The 21,868-nt window shown below is 32.9% G+C and overlaps 1 pseudogene across 1 annotated transcript in view; it reads left to right on the top strand.

Moving 5' to 3' along the window:
• The first annotated feature begins 587 nt into the window (after nt 1–587).
• Nucleotides 588–21,868, top strand: part of LOC145666731 (hexosaminidase D pseudogene) — a 103,141-nt pseudogene continuing 81,860 nt past the window's right edge. The window contains exon 1 of the transcript XR_014127810.1: nt 588–834. The product of XR_014127810.1 is annotated as a hexosaminidase D pseudogene (transcript). The remainder of the gene's footprint in view (nt 835–21,868) is intronic.

Genomic DNA, 21,868 nt, shown 5'->3' with positions numbered 1-21,868 from the left:
CGTAAGATCTTCATGATTTCTATTAGAATATTAATATATAGTTTATTAAAAAGCCTGAGCCCTTAATTCAAACTCAGGAGGGGAATTGATTCCTTCCTCCCTTCCGCAAATGATGCCCCTGCTTTTATATCCTAAATCATGCTTATGTTTTCAAGTATTTAGTTCTATTTTGTTCCCCAAGTGTTTCGTGATGAATATGTGCTGAAACCCCAAAAAGTTTGTGAACCGCTCCACTAGATAATAATACTAAATGAACAGTTGCTGATAGAAAACGTATATGTTAAAAAATAAATAAATAAATAAATAAATTTAGAGTTGCGTACTCGTATGCCAGTATATTTCCCTTTTACTACATTGCTTTATTTTCTCCATTCTATGTTGTAAATTGTGAACTTGGAGCGCTCGTAGAAAGAGAGCAAAATAAATTGTAACGACTGTGAACTGAGGAAAGGAAGTGAAAAAGAGTGGGGTTAAAAATTTAGCTGGATGTTCGTTCGTTCGGGTTTTGCCTGCATCAACAGCGGATTGCTCTTCTTTGTAGTTGCATCTTGTCACAGTGCGTGGCGCTGGCATCGTTTATATTACAAGTTAATGCCACTGCAGAGTGCTAGTCGGTTTCGTCTGGGTTTCTCGCGAAGGAGCAACCGGTGCAGAGCGAAGAAGTGTTTCCACAACTGTATTTTGTTACTGTTCGTGCGTAAACATCTCATAAAAGATATTTGTCTCCTGAAACTTAACTAACAAGTGTGAGAAATTTTAACCAGATACTTTTAGAAGACAAACAAAGGATCAACGTTTCACAATGGACAAACGGAAATACAAGTTTAAGTGGTGGTATGTAATTACACTTTGTGTTAATTAATATATTAGTTTGAATAGTTTTAAAAGAAAGGAAAAACGGATGAGTCTTGTTTTTCTAATCATTAACCAATAAAAAGAAGATCGTAATTATGTTCAATCCTTAGTTTAACACCTAATATTTATGGTCTGTAGATTACACGTGAAAAGTCATAAGATAATGTGAGAAAAAATATAAAAATCCCGAAAAAGGACGCACGCATACGATATTGTTCATTGCAAATTTTCATACCTTATAATAGGATCTGTGATCATTTGGAAAGAATGCTGGTACACTATATGGTTTTCAGAATGTGTTACTATAACATTTATTTTTGCAAGAATTAAAGTATCACTGAATGGTAGGTGATTAACTCCAAAATATTAAAATAATGTCGTAGTTTTTTTTTAAAAAAAGAAAAAAGTGTGTTCGTTTGTTTTTTAAGAAGTGTATTTATTTTCGACCTATCACTAAATCGAAACTTTTTCTAAATTTTTGGAGTTACGATGATTCAATAATAGAGCGTTCACCGCTAGTGCTAGAAGTCTCTGGTTCAATGCCAGGCCATGTTAGTTTGTGGTGGACAACAGCGTGTCCGTGAGGTTTCTCTGGATTATCCCGTTTTCTCCCACATTATCATTCCACCAATTCTTTTATAGTCATTCATTTTCATTAACTACCCATCTCATTTGACCTACAGAGAATAATTGTAGGATGTAAAACTAAAAGAGATTTTATTTTATTTTATTTAAAATATAGAGATAAATTCCATGTTTGACAGTATTCACCAGACTTGCAGATTTGTATTATGGCTCCTTTCGCACATTTCAAACGTTGTTGTTAACAATAAAGCAAACGAGGTAAATTATAATTTATTTCTGCATTCTATCTTTTTTTCCAAATGTGAATGCAACTTAGAAGGAAATAACTAAACGATCCAAACTTTATTTTAATTGATTAAGCAACATCGAGTACTATGCAGGGTGGTTCTATTTTTATACTTTAGGGTTATAACTAAATGACAATTCCGAATATATATGAATATTACATTGGAGTTAACAGATACATAGGGTTAATGACAATTCTGTTAAGAAATAAAGGATTTATAGATCTCTAAAGATTTTGAGCGTACAAAAGAATTACAGGAAGAGGACTTTTTTCTTGATTTTAGTAGTACATTTCGAGTATACAATTATTATGAATACAAGATTGTGTTATCGACTCTCGATTGTGTTATCGGTGTTCAGAAACTACTTGATTTAAGAAGTGACGAACTCTGAACTAGAAAACGAAAGACAATTGTGTGCAAACGCAATGTGCTCACCATGCATCACTCAATTTAATACCCGTTACTTGTATGGCCATGTGGTACGTCAGAATTATAGTTTACTAAAGTAATTTTTACTAGTGCTTAACGTAGGCATTATGTTTCTTCTGTTTTCCTTGTCCAAATTATTCCTTTTATATTAGGGGAAAAAATGCATCTCAAAAACGATCATTTGTTGACTCTGCTATTTCTTGTCCGATACAAAATTTTGAGTTGTCCTTACCAGGTATTAAGGTACTTATCTTAATGTATCAAGTTGCTTGTTGCCTGATTACATTACTTTTTATTTCTTTCTGGATGTATACGTATTTAAGTAATTCACGTAAAACTATAAAGGTGAAGTTTGATTACTGTGGTTCTTCAGAGAACAATTTTTCATCGCTCGTAGATTATAGGGCCTTTTCAAGAGTTTTCAAATATACAATAATTTTGGCTAATAACAATCTTAACTTACAATATATTCATGCATCATAACTACGTATATCATTATTTATTCGTGAAACGCAGTGGTTCTCAAACTTTCCGATAATACGGACCCCCTGTTCATTCGGAAAGTGATCTGCGGACTCCCTTGCAATGCTATCTGAAATTGCACATGGTAAGTTATTAAAAATATACTAATTAGAATTACCACTGACAAGAAAAATAATTAAATAAGTATTTATTGCAAAGATACATGATTGTTTCTTAATGACCGTTTCAATTGAAAATGCAGTAACTTTCAAGACTGAAAATTTTATATATATATATATATATATATATATTCATGATATATATAAGGTTCAACTGTTTCCTTATTTTAGCCATTTTATGAGTTAATAAATGGGAAATTCAAACTTTGTATAAGTTGTCTCTCTTAAAAACTGAATTTTCGAAAGCATGAGATATGTGTCCAATGCATTTTAATGACGAGTTTATACTGTATACCGAGTTTTATCTTCCTAACTCGAGTAGGGTGGCCAGATTCTGACAAAGCGAAAAGTAGAACATAAATATGATAGTTTACTGCGTCGGTAATATGTATGTCCTTATTTCATTTAGCATTAACCTTAAGTTAATTATTCATTTTTGTTTTTTTAAAAATATATTCAACAAAAGTATTGAAGCAACTCAACATTACACCTGATGAAACCATTTAAAACAATTTGATGGAATAACATTGAAGAGTTACTTTAATGGAAAAGGAAACTTAAGTATGTTGAAACATAAAATTTTAATGAAACATGAAAATAATTGGTAACAGTTTAGAGATGGGGGGAAGAGGGGCAAAACTGGCAAAAAAAAAAAAAAAAAAAAGAGAGAATGATTTACACGAGAAGTGAGTGAATAGTGCTGACTGGCAATTGATGTTTGAGTAAAGGGTAATGAAAATGTTAACTAATTATCTGTAGATTACCGAGCTTGAACTTTATAGTGATTTATGTGGGAAAAGAATGTACAGTAAACTATTCGTAACGGAGACAGAAAGCAACGTGCCACGCAGGGCTCTAACTCGCCTTCATTCGCTAACAATCGCTCGGCAATACTATGTGAATTAAATATTGGTAACCTAACCTAACCTAATTTAACGTATGGAGCCATAAAACGATCGAATCTGAGTAGAATATCGCAAAAAAAAAAAAAAAAAAAAGTAGGTGAAAAAGCTCATCGCTAAACAAAGGCCAAATGAGGTAAATAATCTTTTGAAGAGTGCTGAAAATCACAATGGTCTATCATTCAGGAAAAGAGTGTATCTGATTAAAAATATTCTGAATAAAGAATGAAACATTGAAGTATTGCAAATAAGTTAACTCAGGACATTTTAAAAAAGAAGGATATTTCTCGATTTTCTATGCGTCGTCGCTACACGCAGAACAGCTCTTTGAAAAACAGTATTTTTCTGCAAAAATCAGTACGTCTGGTCACCCTAAACTTGAGGGGCGCCCTGAAATGCTTTACTTCGAAATCAAACATATAATAATTGAAATATTTGGAAGATTGAACATTCAACTACTACCAACAGCACGAGTGACTTTGGTTGCCTAAAAACAAAGTGAAAGGATACTGCAGTGATAGCTGAACAACCTTCTTCTTCATTTTGTTTATAGTACGTCAGACGCCAGCTTTCCTTAATCACACAGTAAATTGTCCTTTATTTTGTTCCTCAACACTTACTGTTCCCTTTCATTGCAATATTGGGAACAAACTTGAAATATACAAGCTTAATAATAATAATAATAATAATAAAATAATAATAATAATAATAATAATAATAATAAGAAGAAGAAGAAGAAGAAGAAGAAGAAGAAGAAGAAAATATGGAAATGTCGGAAAGTTACAGTAGGACCAATCAATATGTCACCTACTGGAATCGTCCCTAAAACTACTGTGACGCAACTTGAGCAGATAAACGCAAAACATCTTGTAACAAACCTCCAAAAATCGGTAATACTTGACATCTGTATTACCTATAGGAAGTTCATTGGAGAAGAAGAACTCTTCAAATAATCTGCACTTGCCAGAGACGAACTTCAGATTATTAGCTGAAACCGGTTTAAACCGAGATGCAGCCCCAATAATAATAATAAGATTGCGGCGTGCCAAAACGCTGACTGAATGTAAGAACTATGAGATTTTTTTCTTCTTTAAAAACCTACTTATGCGCAAGTAATTTAACGCTTTCAATTTTGTTTTTCTTTCCTGTAGAGTGTTAAGAAAGTTTTTTTTTTTTTAATTCTTAAATTTGTTTGTAAGATATGGTAATGAAATGATTTTGAAATTTTCGTAAACTTCCATACAAAAACTTTTTTTTTTTTTTTTTTTGTCTGGCAACAAAGACTATGTTCTTGTTGCCATGTAGCATTTCAAACTTTTAGAATGGAGTTCTTAAACGAATAAGGTCTCTGAAGATTCTTTCTCTCTCATTCTTTTTCTTTTTAGCATTTTAAAACCTTTTTTTGCTCACTTTAAATGACAAAACAAAACTTTTTTTTAAAAAATAATACTCGCGTGCTTCGGGTGCTTGTGCAAAGTCAAAAAAATATATTTTTGTGACAAAATTGAACTTAAAGTTTAAGCATATTCGTGGTTTCTTGAGATGTCAGAGAATGAACAAGTTCATAACGTCGGTGCTGCAAATCTGAGTATCATTATACCCCTATACACATCCACTGATAACTTAAAATTCAAAAATGAAGTTTTGTGAGCTAACGCCCTTTGCAGAAGCATTCGAGAATGACTAAAACTCGGCAGGTCGCACTTCCGTATAGCAAAGATCGTCGGTAAGCTGACATAACGACGTATCTAACTTTTTAAACGAAATTGAATTACGCCTACTTTCTGAGCCTCTAATAGCCTTAATCATCTAAGAAAACGACGAGTCTGAGTTGCAAACAACAATGAAAGTTTTCCTTATGAAAGCTACTGTCATAATACTTTGACAAACGTATAGAAAATCGATTTTCTTCTCTCATGAAAAGTTAAAAAATTTAGGTATGTCGTTACGTCAACCGACCGATGATGTATGTTAGTTTTGTTCATTTCATTAAAATAAATTTTTAAAATAGTGATTACATCCTAAAGTTTTTCGGGTTAGATCCGCAGTGAGATAGTAAGACTCGAATAAAACACCGAGTACGGTACTGATCCTATGTTACGCGACAGACCCTATTTTGTACCGTCTCGATGCAGATCTAGCACTAGATATTTTAACACACTAGATGAAACATATCTTGGTACCCCTGTTTTGATGATATTATATATATATATTTTTTTTATTTAAGAAAAAGAATAAAATTTTCTCCTGGCCTGACATAAGTTAAAGTCATTTCGATTTCGATCACGCTTGGTAAGCTTTAATACTTTTACAAAGCTTGTAATGATTGTTCGCCATATTAATAGTATAAACACCGGAAGAAAAAAAACCTGCGTCGCCCCTAAAGTTTGCCACCTAGCTGCCTCCCTAAAGTAGCTGCCTAGCTCGTCTATATGGACGAGCCGCTTTGCCTCGGTGTTTGATATGGCACTGTCAAAATAATTAAACCCTACAGTGATGTTACGGTTAAAATCGACGCTTGACCTTACGAACGGAAGGGTATTTACATTTTGTGCCTTTAACTTAGATTCTCAAGACATCCTCTTTAAGTTGAAAAAGTTCCAACTTGAATATGGCAAATAAGGGCCTAGCGGAATAAGCATGTGAAAACTGCCCCCAACCATATCTGCACCAAATTTACAGTATCGATTAATATTTATGAGAAACTTAGTTTCCAAAAGTTTCAGCCCCCAAGCGCTTTTGGAGGGGAGCTAGGAGGGGGGGAAGGAAAATTGAAATTATTTTTTTCTCTCCTGAACGGCTGAACCGATTTGCATGGAAAAAAAAAAGACGTTAGGTGTTCTCAACAAGAGAAAAGTCGGAAAATTTTGGGAGTTGAAAATTGAAGTCAAAAAATTTTTTGAAATTTTCAAAAAAAAAAAAAAAATGTGGAAGACTAACTGGAACACCCACAATTTTTTGCCAGTTTTGTCTTGAGAGGGTCCCTAACAACATATATGTTTTAAAATTTTGTTTGCAAGTGTACCTCATAGTGATAAAAGGCAAATGTACATGGGTCAGCATCTATGTCGTATACGTATGATACACACTGTACACCATTAGGATAACCAATACCTTTGAATGGGGGAGGGGAATGAAGTTGTTATAACATTGGAATCTTATGATAACAAGTATTTTTTTGTCTTAATGGTAATTAGTCTCTGAAGATGAAGGGGGTTCTCGACCCTGTTCGCACCTTCCTTGGCTACGCCACTGCTTTACATCAACTGAAATTATACACCCCGCACTTTCTGTTAATTTTGCATATAGTCAATGTTCTGTGATATATATAGATCTTTATTTAGTAATTGTTCTTGTTTTGTAACAGTTGGTTAATAATATGCCTGTTGTTAACAGGTGTTTATGTGTTTAGTTTGTTTCGATGGTATTACTATATTTGTGTGTTTAATATGATCAAATAAAGAATGAATTAAAAGAAATTAATCCTCATCACTGTTTTCGTCAACTACTGGAACAATTTCGGTTTTCGTGAACAGAACTGTTGGCTTCTGTTCTCACGTTTCTGCTATTGTGTATTATTTATCATATGCGAGATACTTATCGAAAATCATTCGACCAGCTGAAATACTAAGTAAAATGTTCACGAAAACCGAAATTGTTCCAGTAGTTTACAAAAACAGTGATGAGAATTAATTTCTTTTAATTCATTCTTTATTTGATCATAGTAAACCCAGTTACAAAACAAGAACAATTACTAAACAAAGATCGATATGTATCACAGAACATTGATTATGTGCAAAATTAATACAAAAATGCGGGAATGTATAATTTCAGTTGATGTACAGCAGTGGCGTAGCCAAGAGAGGTGCGAACAGGGTCGAGAACCCCATTCATCTTCAGAGACTAATTACCATTAAGACAAAAAATACTTGTTATCATAAGATTCCAATGTTATAACAACTTCATTCCCCCCCCCATTCAAAGGTATTGGTTATCCTAGTGGTGTACAGTGTATATTATATGTATACCACATAGATGCTGACCTATGTACATTTGCCCTTTTTTTTCACTATGAGGTACACTTGTAAACAAAATAAAAAATATATGTTGTTAGGGACCCTCTCAAGACAAAACTGAAAAAAATTGTGGGTGTCCCGTTTAGTCTTCCACTTTATTTATTTATTTATTTATTTATTTATTTATTTATTTATTTTTTTTTTGAAAATTAAAAAAAAAATTGACTTCAATTTTCAACCCCAAAAAATATATTCCGACTTTTCTCTTGTTGAGAACACCTAACGTCTTTTTTTTTTCATGCAAATCGGTTCAGCCGTTCAGGAGAGAAAAAAATAATTTCAATTTTCCTTCCCCCCTCCAAAAGCGCTTGGGGGGCTGAAACTTTTGGAATCTGAGTTTCTCATAAATGTTAATCGATACTGTAAATTTGGTGCAGATATGGTTGGGGGCAGTTTTCACATGCTTATTCCGCTAGGTCCTTTAGAGGTTTTGTCATTTCAAACATTACACCACAAAAGCCACTACGACGCATTGATGTCGGAAGCATCTGAAACGGAAAGTAACTATCACGTAGGTAAATCGAAAGCATGTAAAGAAGAGCAGTCACCACGTTGTAGTAGGTCGGCACTGAGTGTCAATTGATGGAGACACGGTGAGGGCACTCATGTCTAGTAAGAAGGGTCCATGGTTCGATTCCAGACCATGCGAATAAGTGATACGATGATTAGTTCCTTTCTCGCACATGTCAGTGAATATTTCGTCGATAGAACTCTTTGGTTTCATATAATGTGAATTTTTTAAAAGAAATTAAATATATATTTAGATTGCTGTAGAATTGACTTATTAAACTTCAGTTACAGTTAGGGATAATTAAGTTTTATTGCTAGGTAGATATGTAAAGTTGGCGTTTTATTATCTTGATAAGTTCTAAATGGTTACCTAGCGCAGCACTTTGCAAATAGTGTTGCTCATGAGGTGAGAAACAAATTGTCTCGTCTCGATTCTGAAAGAATTCTTTCTCCTCTCGTCTCGATTCTCGAGAAAGTTTGTCTCATCTCGTCACACCTTGTAAATTATGTACAAAACTTGTACCTTGATTCTTTTTGCTTAGTCTCATCTAGAATTTATCAGAGTCAGATAGATCCACGAAGCATGCGATAGAATATTATATAATATTTATTACTGGAACATGTGTAATTACTTACATATCTTTTAACGCGGATGATTACATTTTTTATGTGTTGACAATCACTTTATCAGTTTGAATCATCTATCAATAAAACAGTGTTTGATATCTAAAAGTTGGGAATAGTCGTGAAATTTTTCGTCTCGTCTCGTTTTCGAAACGGAAATCGAAGACAAGATGAGAAATTTTTCAATACTTCTAGTAGTCAGTACTTCTTCGCAAGATATATGTACAAGTCCACTAAAATAAGCTTTCTCGCGGTTAAATGGACAGAGAATAACTTAGGTGGTAAAGCGGGACGTTACAATCCATTCTGAGTAACAACCAAAGGATTTAATGAATATATAGTATGCATTATTAAATCGAGAGAACAGACAGAACATGCCTGTACGCTTGCATGAAAATTATACATAAATATTTATAATTTTATATGGAATTCTCTGAATAACTTAGGATGGGAAGATGATCTAAATATGGATTAGATCTCAAGTAAGTGCATAAAATAAATTCGGATGAAACAAGGTAGTCGCCAATGGTATGCTTTTATTTTTGTTTAGAAGTTTGCGCGTCGCTGTTAGAAGTATGCGTGTTACCGTTGAGAGAAGTCAAACAATAGTAAATACAATCTGCTATTTATCACTGTATTTTTGATACAAGTACAGTACATAAATAAATAATATGTTTCAGTAGAATACGAACTATCAATTACTATTGGCAATGAATGAGATATTTTATTTTTGATGATTTTCTCGAAAACTACGCATGATAATTTATTTCAAGCATCTCATTTTGTTTAATTCAATATGTCTATCAATTGATACGTATAACCTTTGGACAATATAATAGTTAAACAAAAAAATTAATATTTCAAAACTAACCATAATTTTTGAGCTATAATTTATTGACTATATTGTGTACTGTTGTGTTGCTAAACTCATAATGAAGAGCTGGATGAAATTATATTTTATCATCCGCTACTTAGTAAGTAACGTGGTTATCGTGCAATATACATTTTTAAATTGACAATAATGTGTTTTTTTCTTGCCTTTCTCGGGAACTTTGCATAAAGATTTATATTCACTCATATCATTTTATTAGTTCGGTTAGGTATGTGCATAATCTTTGGACATCTTTGTTTTTAGCTTATATCATCTTTGGACGTCTTTGTTTTTAGCGTGTATCTCATCATTGGATGTCTTTATTTTTAGCATATATCTCATCTTTGAACGTCTTTGTTCTTTTTAAGCACATATCTCATCTTTGGATGTCTTCATTTTTCTCTAAACGATAATAGTATTTATAAAATTTTATTTTAGTTAATTTTGTACTTTGTAAAATAATCTCCACATTCAGCGAAATATTATGAAATGATTAGTTTAACGTTACAGATAGTGTTCTTTATACTGTAGGATGATGAATGAAAGTAAAAATTATTACGGAAGAAATTGTGAAATGAAAATGTGTAAGCAAACGGAAGCTCGAAAAAGCCTCACAGAAATTATGTTATTCACCAAAACCTCACATAGCATTTTCAAACTTTTAATTTCGAATTGGTAATAGTATACAGTCGTAACTGTACATATAGATTTGGTTTCATATTCCTCTAAATCATTTAATTCTTTTGGTGACAAATACATTTTTTAGTTTAATTATAAAAATATGAATATCTAGTGACTCGGTTTCGATCAGCAACAAACAATTAGTTGTATTTATATTCTATTTCGAGGATCAAAAGAGCTGGTTGTTGCTCGATGTTTTTCTGTTAGAATGTAAACTGCAGAATCTTGAAACGAGACACTGGAATAAAATGCCTAGAGTATCACATGAATATTGAATAAATGGTACGGGAAACTGTTCTAAATTCGTTTCTTATTAAATCATGCCATACCATAGTTATTAGTTATTTTGAAATATGAACACAATTGCCTGAAAGCCGTTTTTGAGACAATTTTTGATAAACAAATTCAACCAAAGAGTTAATTATCCACGTGGTCTTCTTCAGGTAAAATGACTTATCTCATATCGTAGGATTGTTAGTTTTTTTTTTTTTTTTTTTTTTTAAGGAACTATGAACAAAGTCGCCTGGGTCGTTTTCGACAAAATTGAGGTTGATTCGAGACTCGTCTAACGAATTTGAAATTTTACGGGATAGTTTTACAGTTTTTGTTCACGTTTTACACATCATATTGTATAATTTAGATTGCTTGTGGTCCCATGTACTGTTGCAAATTACAAATGTAATGTATAAAACATAATATGGAGACTAAAATGGAAAAAAAGGAAAATAATCTCTCCTGTAAAATTTAAAATTTGCTATATGATCCCTTATCCACACTCACATCAACCATTCCATAATTCGATTAGAACTTGCCTCTAAGAGTAAATTACCCATTCGTTTTATTTTTATTACTTTTTAAAGAAAAAAAAATTATATAAATAAATGTACCATGTTATTAGTGATGATGCTGAGATATAAACAAAATCCTTAGAGGCATTTCTGATTTTCACTTTCATTCTCCAGTAAATTACCCTTACTTTCTGGGAGTATGAGTGAAAAATTAATGAATTCCACTGGAGAATCTTATAAAACTCTTAAGTTTAAAATTTGATCCAAACTCTATGCCTTATAGGCTAGTGTACATACTTTAGGACGGACAAACAGACGTCTAAAAATTATTTTTTCTACCATGCATTGCGGCTTTGAAACGTATAATACAGTCGAAATCTTCAATTCGATTTTCTTAGCGTTTACCATAATTTCTTCTCTCCTAGAGCAAAGAAAGAAAGAAAACTGAAAGATATGTTGAATTTAATATCCGACGGTTTGTGATCTTTACTATAAAGGAGATGGATGATTGGTTAATGTGAATTATTTTGAAAAATGTAGTGAAATGTGAATGTTGGAGGAAATGAAAGAACCGTGAAAACACCCTCAGAGACGATTTTGTCCCTCATTAACTTGTATTGCCTGGGATTGAATCAGAGATCTTTGGACTAGAAGTGACTGCCCGACCACTGTTCCATCAAGACTCCATACGAATACTGAAATATCAGTGTATTTACTATAACAGAACATGAATCTGAAGAAATTGTTGTGTATACTCTATTCATTTTCTATACAAACAACTAGAGATAGTGATAATTTGGTAGTTTCCATCCATTACATACAGAAAGAACTACACATTTATGCATTGTAAAATTATTGTGATAAACATTTTTATTTTCAGAACAACTATAATGTTTGTTCATCCAGTTAAGGCATAACAAAATAATATACTGTATATTAACAAAACCATTTGCACTATGACACAGCCAATATATTCTAAGGAGTTAAAAATATACAGAAAGCTAATATATTGGAAAAGAATGTTTACATTTTTAAAAAAATGAAATATCTCAGTTTTATGTCCCACGGTTGTGCCTTCTTGGTTAAAGTAGATGGATGATTAATTAAAGTGAATCAATACGGAAGAAACTGGTGGAATGAGAATGCAGGAGGATGGGTAAAATTTAAGACAATCTACGAACAAAATGTTGTCCACGACAAACTCACTAGGTTTGGGGTCGAACCAGAGATCCCTTATATCATAGGTGAAGGCTCTACTAATAAGCCATTCACCCTGGCTCCATTAGCATTTAAAGTTGTTAAAACCGTTAGCAGTTTTATTTTGTATTGAATATTTATAGTTTTCAGTTCGTCAAAAATAAACAGAATAAAATCTCTATAATATTCGTAGAAGAAGTGTTAAAAATAAGAACTTTCGTCTATTTCAGAATTAGTATTTACGTATGGCCAGATAGCCCCCACTTCAGAAAATTGAAACAATGACTAGGTCATTCGTTTGTACTACGTTTGTACCGTTTGTACCGAAAATATTTTTGTTTGTACCATTTTCCTTATAGGGTTTCTTGAGAGGTCAACTGGGGGGCTATCTTGGCGCTAGGGATGCGCACGAGACGAGTCGAGACAGGATTTTCGCGACAAAATTCGAGTCGAGACACGGCTCTTCCAATAGAGAAATATACATTTTTCGAGTCGAGACATCACTTTCACAGCACATTTTCGAGACGAGACAGCCACAAATCTTGTCTCGTGCGCATCCCTACTTGGCGCCAAGGTAGCCCTCCCGTATCGCAGCACAAAACATTGAAATACACCATTCGAAAGCAAATCGTTTGTACCGAAAAAAAGTTTTGTTTGTACCCTGATAGTTTACGAGAAAGAGGAGATGACATTTGGGGGGCTATCTTGACGCCAAGATAGCCCCCCCCCCCAGTTGACCTCTCAAGTAACCCTATAAGGAAAATGGTACAAACAAAAATATTTTCGGTACAAACGTAGTACAAACGAATGACCTAGTCATTGTTTCAATTTTTTAAAGTATGTGTGGGGCGGAGTATCTTGCCATACGTTTAGTATTTACAAGTAATTCTTTTTTCGCATGTTGTACTTCATTATCTTTTAATAGCACAGATATGTGATCACGATAATAAATGAATGGTTTTAAAACTGAATATTTAAAAATTACTTTGCGTGATTGCGTGTGTCACCTATCTGATTAAGGTGCTCAACACAAGAGTTTCATGCGTTTAGCAGTTGTAAAAGAAATTCTAATGTCGAAGAGCCTGTTTCTTGTAATATATTGTATGTACGTACAAATAAATTTTGCATAGTAATGGAGGACTAACAGTTCAATACTTATTAGTGAAGTTAGTGAAGTTAGTCTGTGTTATTTTGAGCAAAGGCAATGATGTTTATCAGGTTCTAAACTTATGAATATTTTATATGCTGAGGAAAAAGTATTGAATGAAACACAACTAATATTCAATATATCCATAGTAAAACATTTTTGTTATTCTAGTACTACGTGATCTGCTTGTAATAAAATAAATAGATATTTGCAATATTTACTATAAGTCCAGTAATTTTCAACTGAGTGCTCTGTGGCGTCACAGTCCTGTGCTCACATGCTCATTAAACCACACAGAACGAACAAGGAGCATGCACCAAATCTGTACATGAAAAATGCATTGGAGACAGGCAAAGAATAATGTTGATGGCTTTGCAGATACTCGTGAATCCACAATTACTAGTACACTACCAACACTTGTTTTATGCCACTCCCCTCCCCTTCCTCGATCCCTCCCCATACGTCATACATCAGCCAGTTGGAAAGGGCTGATCTAGTCGAATCTTAATAACAGGTATAGTATCGTAATTCTATTAATGAATAATGAATACCTAAATCATTATAAGTAGATTATTTAAAGAAAGACTAATCTAATTTTGTATACGGTACATCAGAAGAGTACTAGTCAAAAGATATCAAAGGTTTCCTTTCTCATCATTCTGCAAATGATCAAAAGTTCTTGAAGTCATGAAATCAGCGCTCGCGAGTTCGAAACTCATGCTCACTCGAACTCAACCTCACGAAATGAAAGTGATCTCGAAATGATATTGTTAGTGAGTGGGCAAGTGAAGGTAGTTCAAGCCAGTTCCGATTTTTTAAAAATACGTCCCTGCCAAATATCAGTAACTTCTGTGAAAAAAAAAAGTGTCGTGTTGATAAACGTTGCTGTACTTTTTCCTTAATGCTTAAGAAATAGTGTTTGGGATTGAAATAGGTTAACGATTGGATATTAATTCAAAATCCAACCCCAATACTTTCACTTAAATGGCATAATTAATATTTCATACTAATTCCTAATGTTTTTTCCTTCTGTTCACTACTTGTATTATACGAGGAGAAAGATTTGATTTAAATGAAAAAATCGATTTAAATAAAAAAAATCACAAAAATGTTTTTTTAATCATGATTTTTTCCACCCTGAATAAAATTATTTCTTCGTCAAATGTAATAGACATTTTAATGTTTCCCAATTTTGAATTTTGAACGATAAAATATTAAAAAATGTTCAGGGGTTTCTTCATCTAAACTCAAATTTAAAACACATAAGTCTAAATGTAAAGGTATACGTACTTATCTAAAAACAACTAAAACATACATTGGTGCATACAGCAGGTGACAGTGCGATATATTTTCCCTTAGAATTTCTACAATCAACTGTTTATTTATATCTTCCAGCACCGTTATATTAGTACTACGTTACAAGTAGTCTGTGTACAACTGTTAGTGGCATTTACGTCACTGTTAGCAGTATGGATGTCACCGTTAGGAATGCAATGTGATATACGGAAAACTGTTAGATGTCAGACATCCTGCAACGATATGATGTAACATCTAAGGGCAGTGCGTACGTAGCATATGGATAAACGTATAATCCATACTGATTTCTGTAGTAAGCAAGAGGATACCGTATATTTGTACAATATACCGCTGTCCGGAGAACGGATTTTTCTCAGTGTGATAGACCTCTATAGGCTATGTACTAATTTGTCTTAGCTAAGAAGAAATTAAAGCTTAAGAGTTGATTATAAACTATAGTTAATGCTCATCAACCATAATAGTAAGGTGGTGTAATCTTAATAGTCCCATGATGCAGAACTTGATGTGAGGATATACTTCAATATGAGTTTCACCTTACTGCGTGACTTAATTTTTGTTCAACATCAATTTTTAGGTTTACAAATTACGCATGAGTTTTTTCACTTATCCACATCATTTGGTTCAGCCCAATAAGATCTATAGGATGCTGTATGTCTCATTTTGGTCATTTTTTCCTGATAAACGATAATGATACAGTAGAATTTTTTAAAGCCAAGTTAAATATAAATTAAAAAAATATTTTTGCTGGTGTTAGATGTTGCCTCTTTGATTAAATACTTATTTATGTCACAATGTCACTTTCGTAGCTCAGATTATAGAATTCTGTTTAGTCATTGAATAACAGAACTTACGCTACCCATCTTTATTTCTTTTCTTGTCTGGTACACGAAAGAATTTCTTCTCGTACTGCACACAATTTTCCGTCTTAAGTTAATTATTCATTTGGAATAATCCGTCCTGCTTTGCCTACAAAGCATAAAATATATTCTTCGTTAAACTAAAGTAGTGACTTGCAGCCTGGGCAGCGTGAAACTACAGCAAGATGAAAGAGATATGGTCTAATAAAATATATGTTACATAGGTTAAAAATGATGAGAGATAATCACATATTTATTAATGCATATCCACACGTATAATACAGGGGTAATGGCGAAAGGCATAATGGAATTTACGGATTTATAACGGGAGGCTCCTGGTAAAATTTAACAATATTATTAGCTTATAACGAAAAAAAATGGAATATTCCATTGCATACTTAATGGAATAAAGACCTCCCTTAGTCTAAAAGTATCACTAGCTCTTAAATTTTAATTTCTATTAAACTAAAATATCGTACAAATATAATGTATATTAGTCAAGCTAAACAAAATAACATACTTAAAGACATATTCTTATGCGTAGTTTTCGAGAAAATTAAAAAAAACGAATTTTTGTGGGGCAAAAATTTATGTCGTAAGTTGCCAATAATTACTGACAGTTTATTTTGCTGGAATAAATTGTTATCTGTTTGCATGATGTATATGTAGCAAATTACACTGCTACCTAGAAGATTGTTATTTGCCTTTTCTTAACGATGACACGTTAGCAAGTAAGTAAGACACACATATTCTTTACACAAATACTACTTGCAAATATATATTGGAAACTTATGAACTGAAAATTCAACTTCCCTCCTATTGGTAAACTCAAATTAATTGAAATAAGATATTGAATGTTACATGATTATGTGCTGCAGGCTAACGGAGTTGGGTGATAAATGTAAATGATTGATCACGGAATAAGAAATTGAGAATAGATTTGGGTGGGAGAAGGGTGTAATCAAGGAATCCAGAGAAAACCGAAGTCCAACCTCACAAATTCACATGAGCTGACATCGAGTCAACGAACTTTTCTATCAGAAGTGAACAATATACCAGTAACTCATCGTACCCGGTACTAATTGAAAGTTTCTTTTAGCACTTCAGCTCCTTCTGAAAGAACAAAATCTAGCAGCCATAGGAACATAATAAAAATTAAATGAAATCTTCATCCCACTGTTATGCCGGCGTGGCTATACGAGATGGTGATGATGAGAAATGAATGAAATGGTGGAATGAAGAAAGTGGGAGGAAACGGAAGAACCTGAGAAAACCCACGCACACGGTGTTTGTCCACCACAAAGCTCACTTGGCGCGAGCTGAAATTGAACCAAAGACTCCATGCAGCAGAGGTGAACACTCTACCACTGAGCCGCCGCGGCCCCTTAGGAACCTAATAATCATATAGTAATTAGTTCTAGGCCGTACATATTGATTATTACGTACTCGATGGAAACAAAGACGTTAGATACTGAAAGAGAGAAAAGTGAAATGGCGCATTTCAAATACTACTTGACATTATTTTAAAGGAGTACTTAACGTTATTTTTATGTTTGAGTTCCTCTTTGGAATATGATACATCTATCTACTTTATTTATGACATAACGGAACGAAAGTGGATGATGGCTCTCAGTTTCGTCATCCATTTTCAACATCACTAGCTCATAAACAACACATAAAGGCGTGCATATGAAGTGCCTAAACTCATCTTGTATACATTAGAAGTCTGTCTGTGTGTATGTTTAAAATTAAGAGTTGTTTCAACGTCAATATAGGTATTTGAAGACCATAACTTCTGCGCAGGAAAAATCGTTTCAAAAATTAAAGTTTATATTTGTTTTTATATTTTTTGTGCTTAATAACTTCAATTTATTTTAGTTTGTCTGTCTTTTTTTATTACTTAGATAATATCCTGAACACATTAAACTTGTAATTTATGATAGATCTATTTCTACCAGAAACTTCCATAAGGAAATCAATGATTAATATAATAAATTATTTTAATACGTATCCATTTAACCTCCACTAGTACAGCTACATTAATGTATATGTCGCTTCCATTGAACTACTCTGCCATTTAAAAAAAAAAAAATACCCGAGATAAATATCGTTCCAAATGTTCATGATCTATTTTAAACCAAAGCTCTTAGGGTCTAATCCATACTAGAAGAGTCTTCATCCCGGCGAAATTAAAATACCGCTAATTTTACAGTAATTAGTGATATCTTCAAATAGATAAAAGATAATAGAAATGTGGAACAAGAGCGCCCTAGACAATATTATTTTACATAAGAAACCGTTATCACAACTCACTTATCTGCTTTTGATTTCGAGCCATTTTGAAAATCGGCATTTATTTTCGCGTTTCTAAACAGCTGAAAACGGAAAGCCACTAGGTGACTTGTGATAACGGTATTTCTCTCAAAATAATATTGTCTAGGGCGCTCTTGTTCCATATTTCAATTATCTTTTATCTATTTGAAGATATCACATAATTACTGTAAAATTAGCAGTATTTTAATTTCGCCGGGATGAAGACTCTTAAGGTCAAAGGAACCATTTTGAAAAATATATTTCAAACAGAAGTTTGTTACTTTATCGTGAACATTACGAATCCGCATTTAAAAATAATCACAATCCAGTGTAATAAGCAATTGATTTCCGGTTTGAATGTTACCACTTGCTGCTTATTCTTGGTAAGTGTGATTTGAAAGATCATATTCTTGTTTCGAGACTGTGTTCAACATGATCTGAATGAAAACCTTCATCATCCATATATGTAGAGGTAACATTGGCATATTTTATGAACCTCCATTGGACGACCTCTTCACAGTGGACGTTTTGAAAATATATCCATTAAATGTTATTTATTTAACTTACACTAAAATACAAATGCTGAGCAAAGCAACGTTTCATTATAAAATAATAAACTTATAAATGTGACAGTTTCGGATATCTAACATATCCTTCTTCAGATACTCGAAAATAAATGAAAATGCACACACACACACACACACACACACACACACAAATATATATATATATATATATATATATATATATATATATATATATATATATATATATATATATATATATATATATATATATATATATATATATATAGGTCTATAGTCATTGTTAAGAATTTTTAAATTCTTTTAACTGACATATATAACAGAAAACACGGACAATTCTGAACGCTGATTGGCTGATCAATAAAGAATCATCCAATCATAATAGAAGTTGATCAAATTGAAACTAAACGTTGCTTTGCTCAGCATTTGTATCTTAGTGAAAGTTATTGAATATAGCAAAGCTAGTATGAATCAGTTAGTTATTTATATAGTCGCTTTGATGCTGTCTACAGATGTCGCGCTCTCCCACAATAAACTAATAACTTATTTATAAATAAAATAAAGTACAATAATGATGTTAATATCTCTTTATCCACAATAAGTTATAATTCCTTTAAGAACAGCGCTATGTTATTGGGCAATGGAGTACGTGCAAGAAAATCATAACTTTTAGTTGAATAATTTCTCACTGATTCTTCACTCAGAAAAATGAAAACGTACAAAATGTAGACTCATTCCAATATTCAGAGGAATTCTTGTGGTATTTGTACGTAGAAAGGAATGTCTTAACCTCATATACCCCTTAAGTCAACCATGTGTTTAAAAAAATCGACATATCAAAAGTTTAGAGACTAGAATCTACCTTAACTATCCTTTAGTTCTTTGTTCGTTTGTTTGCTTGTTTCTGAAGTAATTGAAATTAATTTCACAAGGACAGTATATGGCGTACGTTCTCAAGTGAAATCATCTGATTTTCATCAAACTTCAGCACCGAGGCTATACGAGACGTTAAGGTGAAGTCCGAACCACACTGTAATACGTTCAATGTTCTCCAACCGGGAATCACACCTAGGGCCCAGTGTACCGAATACGCGATCGCACTAGCCACTAAACCAATGAGTATGACATATCCGTTACATTGTTCCAGCAGGTTTTTTTTTTCTTTTTGTCTCTGGCAATTCAAGTACTAATATGAGCAAAGTAGATTTTTAAAAATAAATTAAACAAACATAAAGGAATGAAACAAAATATTGCTATTGAATGAACAAGTTAGTGGACAGAGTTTGCAATACTTCTGTTTGTCATATCCAGTCACGTCTCACGTCACTTAAAAGGAAATGAAAGGTAGGGTAGAAAATATAGGGTCTAGCCTGATATATCTTCGAAACGAAAAAAAAAAATGTGCCATGATCTTTTTTGGAAAGAATTGAAGATCAGTTGAATAAAGAACAGTTCTTATCAGTTGATACTTGTTAGTTCAACACAAATGACAATTTTCGGGTTTCAGAGCTTTATACAGCCATTCTCGCAGTGGTGGAAACCTCTATTTTCTGCTGTTATCTGTATTCTGAAAATGATGTTAGTTATCACACACAAAAAATCTACGTAATGAGATATCTAACATCAAGTCTCCATTTGAATATGAAGACATGACCACAATACTCACGCACACTGCAAGTCTTGATGCGTCTTCCATCTCCTTATCTTGGTATGTAATATCACGAACAAAGTGAATTCCATTTCTGTCCAAATAATTCACTGTTTTATCAGCAGAAAGGGCAAGAAATTTCCAGAATTACAATGTTATGTCTGCAAAACAACTTTAGTGGTGGTCAAATGAAGATGCAATATGAATTAGAACTATTAATGAATTTCCGCTTTGTTTTATCCGGTGTGGTTGGTGTATGTTGTTTTTTGCCATCTAGTGGAAACATTGGCAACATTCCAAGCTAAGCTTCATTTGCGCGTATGAGAGTTTTGAAACATAAAGTAAAGGAGATGTATATAACCGTAACAAAATTATAACAGAAACAATGATATTCGTGTATCCAACATATAAAGTGGATATGTGGATATGCGTTGGTATCGACGGTTAAGCAAATTTCATTTGATAGCAACGTTTTACAATAATTCCATTTTTAATTAACCTTATTTTGCTCCATTAAAGAATTCTAATCAATTTGGTGAGAAAATATCGAACTTCGCATATTGAACGAATTTTGTGTACTATGTGGGTATCAGGGTGTGTAAAGCGAAATCAAAATTTTAAAGACACCAACGAATCCAGAAGGAGCGTTGAAGGCGGAATCTATCGAAATATGAAATCCAAGTTTGCATTAAAATAAAATGTGAAAAAACAGGAATAAATAGAATATTCTAACAAAAAAATCACAGATTTCGTCAGATTTTCGATAAGGAGAAGTTTCTTCTAATCGCGTTGAAAAACATATACATCTTACCTTTGGAGTCTCACAATCCATCCCTATCTCTTTCCTATGACATAAGAATATATATCCAGCTTGTTCATGAAAGGAAGAATCATATGTTCACTACTTTGAGGATTGTCGTGATCTCGCGATCAACCCAAGGAAGTAGAGCCAGAAATATTCATACTTTACACGTTTTAGTCTGAGCTTCCTCGTGATTGAGCAGTTAACGTAAGCCCTTTTGGGGTGGAAGTCCCGGGTTCGATTCCCAGCGGGAGCTCATGTGGTTCGGGTCTCACGTTAAGCTGAAAGGGACACTAAGCCCAAAATCAAATCAACAGGTTCTGATTTGGTTCTGAGCATGCTTGTGTCACACAGACTAGTTGTAATATAAAAATGGAATGAATAAACGCCACTATCACTTGGAATTAATAGTGCCTTCTTTATATATTATTAGGGATTGCCAGTTTGTCTCTAATCGAGAGATCTTAGAGTTTAAATAACTTTAAGATTATCAAGCAACTTAAATTTTCTGTGGTTTAGATGTACCATTACACGGAATAATTAGTTCATGTATTTGGAATCTTCTACGAGAGGATACCTTCTTTGATATCAAAGAACAACACTCGATTTTTAGTGAAATGTAAACTTTGAAACATCGTATATGTACTGAATAAGTTAATATCCTGTATTTCTGTGAATTTGTATTGTATATCCAACATTTTTATCAAACTTTTCAGGTATAAATCAACGAAAGTAAGTCTTTTAATCTAATTTATATCCAGGTCCATTGGCGAATCAACGATTTTTGTAGTTT

This window comes from Thermobia domestica, chromosome 12, assembly GCF_964235325.1.
Source record: "Thermobia domestica chromosome 12, izTheDome1.hap1.1, whole genome shotgun sequence".
NCBI lineage: Eukaryota > Metazoa > Arthropoda > Insecta > Zygentoma > Lepismatidae > Thermobia > Thermobia domestica.
Note: the sequence above shows the minus strand (reverse complement) of the source record. Positions and strands in the feature narration are given on the sequence as shown.